Genomic DNA, 3,930 nt, shown 5'->3' with positions numbered 1-3,930 from the left:
CTGAGCTTCTTTCCTGACACTGATTTGTATGGTGCAAGTCAACACGTATTTAAGCGCCTGTGCACTGAGCTGATTGCCCTTGTTGGAGGCAAATGAAAAAATGTCTTTCAAGCTTTATTGTCAAGCTGCCACCCTGCTGATAATCTTCCAGTCAAACACCCTGATGTGGAGAAATGGACTGTAGCTGTGCTCTGTTATGGGTTGTGCTCACCACTGTAGCGCCTCCTGCTGGTTGCTCTGGGAATTAGCTCTGTCCATCAGCAGGGCGTCCTCCACTTGTGGTGTCTCACCCTCCGTCACTGCTTCTCCACCGTCTCCACTGTTTGTGGGGACCCACATTGCTCCTGGATAGCGGCATCCTCTTCAGGGCATGGCCCTCCAGCTGTGCCCCAACTCCGCCGTCTCCCCACTTCTGGGGGAACTGGCAGTCCTTCACCCAGCCTTTTGCCGCAGTGGCGAACTGCAGCCCCTAGTCCAGCCCCTCGCTCAGGGGCAGTCCTTTGGCTGGCCATTTCCTTCGGCGGCCAGTGGGGCAAAGGGGGCAGGGCCCAGGTCCACCCACGACTCTGGGCCCCGACCCAGGGACCTTATAGCTGGCAGCCGCTCACTGCCTCTTTTTCCCCTCTGCCACTACCTGCTTTCCCTGAGCCACTTCCCCATAGCCCCAGCACCTACTCGGCCCCTGTGTCAAGGCCTCCGCCTGGGAGCCAGCCAGGCTGGAGTTCTGCTTGCTCCCCTGACCCTGCCCAGCACTGCTCTGTCCCAGGTCCTTCTCTCTACAGGCAGCCAGTCCTTCTCCCTCAAGCTCCAGAGAGAGACTGGGCTCCTCTCTGCCCTGCAGCCCTTCTTACAGGGCCCAGCCTGGCCCTGATTGGCAGCTTCTAAGCCTTCCTCTGATTGGCTGGGTTCTGTGCCACTGCTCCAAGGGCTGCTATTAACTCTTTGCCAGCGAGTGGCAGCTGCCCCGTCACATGCTCTGTTTTCCCTTGAGTTCCCTTGGTTTTCCAAGACAAAAGTTCTGGTAGAAGCTGGAATGGAACCTGGAAAGAGAACTTCTGTCCTCAGTTGGGACAGATCATCAGCTGATGTAAATGGGGGTGGCTCCACTGAAGTCAGGGATCTGATTTATAGCAGTGGGGATCTGGTCCAATCTAACTGAAAAGACACATCACCTCAGTGTTTGCCAGTATGTATTTTCCATTTAAACATGCCATTGTGTTAACATGATCACCTGCGAGGAGGTGCTATTGAAGCCTTTATTGAGGTTGCAATAAACACTAGTCACATTGCTGTAATAATAGATAAGAAGCCATGAGACTGATTCACGGTTTTAGTTCTTGTGACTCAGGAAAAGCAGAGGTCCTCATGCATCACCATAAATGGAGGATCATGCTTCCTTTTAATTGCTGTTTTCACTTTGTGCCTACAAAGGTGAAACAATTACCAAAGGTTATGCTTCTTCCAGAAATGAGTAATCCAAAGGAATTGATTCAGCGTTCTGTTTCTCTCTAGTGTGTAACCAGGACTACAGAGTTGTAGGGCTAAAAGGAACTTGCTGGTACAGTTTGCTGGGTAAAGTGTAAAAAGGATTTCCATGTATCAAATATACGTTGCTTAGTTCTGTAAAAGGCCCAGGAAACATTACATGAAAGGGGGAAATAGTCAAAGGGATCAGTGGAAGTTAGAAACCCAACTCCTCCTGAAATTTACTGGGATTTGGGTGCCTAACTCCCATTGGCTGCTTTGAGAATCCCATCCTGAAATGTCAGCTGCCAATTTTGAGAGTTGATTGATTAACAATGGAGAGTGTGGCACATTTACCTTTCATTTCAAAAACGGTCACCCTCATAGAGACAGTTAGGTTCTAATCCCGGATGTTCTGCCCTGCAACCTTGAGCCAGTCGCTTACCCTCTCTATCCCCATTGGTATACACCTCCTTCTCCTCCTCTTTGGTTACAAAGGCTTTGAAACCTTTGGATGAAAGATTGAACAAACACTAGTAAAGATCAGTAAAGGTGCTAAAAATGGAACCATTGCTTTTAAATCTGGTTTAAATCTCACTTCTAAACCAGGATCAAAACAGGCTAGAAATTCTTTCTGCTGTTGGTTTTTTTCAGTGTTATCTTATCAATCAAACTAAACAAATGGTCAAAATAATTATAAGGCGAACATTGAGCTGAGCCATGATGTTTGGATTAGGATACAAACTTCCCCAAAGTTTGGGTGTTTTAGGATCAGGGGTTAAGTTTGGGCCCATCTCAAGTAAAATAGTGACGGGAACAAAAAATAATGGTTGTTTTTCTCCAACATGCAGTCACATAGACTGAGGTGGAAAGAATGATTATTACATTCTAACAAAGTAACTCAACCAGTCAATTCATCAGAAAAAAGAAAAGGAGGACTTGTGGCACCTTAGAGACTAACCAATTTATTAGAGCATAAGCTTTCGTGAGCTACAGCTCACTTCCTCAGATGCATATCGTGGAAACTGCAGCAGGCTTTATATATACACAGAGAATATTCTCTCTGTGTATATATATATATATATTATATATTCTCTGTGTATATATAAAGCCTGCTGCAGTTTCCACGATATGCATCTGAGGAAGTGAGCTGTAGCTCACGAAAGCTTATGCTCTAATAAATTGGTTAGTCTCTAAGGTGCCACAAGTCCTCCTTTTCTTTTTGCGAATACAGACTAACACGGCTGTTACTCTGAAACCTGTTAATTCATCAGATGACTCTTGACTCAAAATGCTTCCTTGCAAACTCTGCATTCTGTCAGCAAAATGATCAAAAGAAAAAAAATCAGAATTGTTTTTTTGCGTTTGTACAAGGAACAATATGACCCAAGCACATTGTTTATGTTATGTCCCTTTCAGAACATAAATGTTAAGTCTTAAAAATAATACAGACCTGTGAAGAAATACATTTGGTGAAGACAGGAAAGATCTTGATTCAAGTCAGGATTGTGACAAAACACCAACAATGGTTATTCCTAAGCTGATGTAAATTGGTAGAGCCCTATTGAATTGTATGGAGCTACAGTGATTTACATCAGCTGAGGATCTGGTCCCATATGTCAGCTTCCTCTTTAGCATTACCCTCGGAATGTCTTCATGGCAGACTTCACTTAAGTTACTGGTCTGGAGTTAGTCTACCTGGAGTGAGAATGGCCACACTGAAATAATACTTCAGTTCTGCATCCAGGATGGCACTGTATTCACTGATGTGCAGTATGACGGCTTCTGGGGGCACATCCCATGGTTCTTAGCACTGCAGTTAGCTGAATTCTCTCCCAATGAATTGTGGAAGAACTTTGAGTATGGACAGGACTTGAGTTATGTGCAACAGACAAGTTATAACTCTAGTTAACTTTCGTAGTGCTCTGTTTTGACTGTCCTTCCCCGACTCCCAGGTGCACTGGGCGAATGTATTACTGTTCACCAGTGCCGAAGCTCACCAACACTGAAGAAGAGGCAGGATCAAGCGCCCACTCCAAATCACACTCCCCTTGCTCAATCCAAGTGCTTGAGTTTAGCTGCCAGGAGCCTTCGGTGTTGGTGGGGGATGGGATAGGGCTTATTCCTTAGGGATACATACTAAATCACATAACATGTATTCAGAGTTCATATAGTTTTTAAATCTCTTAAACTGTAAAGACTAAGCCTAAAAACTGATTTTAAAATCACACTAATTGCACTAAACACCATTCTAAGGCAAGCAATTTATTTACTGAGCTCTCTAACTCTCCCAGTCTGTGTAAAGACCTGACAAATAGCAGCACGCAGTATCCGTCTTCAGTAGCCCTGTCCTTGTCCCACAGATCATTTACCAATTAAATCACGCACTATAAACTGCCTGCATACAAAGTCCATGTCAGATTTGACACCTACCTAGGGAGGTTTTTTTTGTTTGCATTTCCACAG

This window comes from Lepidochelys kempii, chromosome 4 (assembly GCF_965140265.1).
Source record: "Lepidochelys kempii isolate rLepKem1 chromosome 4, rLepKem1.hap2, whole genome shotgun sequence".
Taxonomy (NCBI): domain Eukaryota; kingdom Metazoa; phylum Chordata; order Testudines; family Cheloniidae; genus Lepidochelys; species Lepidochelys kempii.
The sequence above is the reverse complement of the archived record's forward strand: the minus strand, read 5'-3'. Positions refer to the sequence as shown.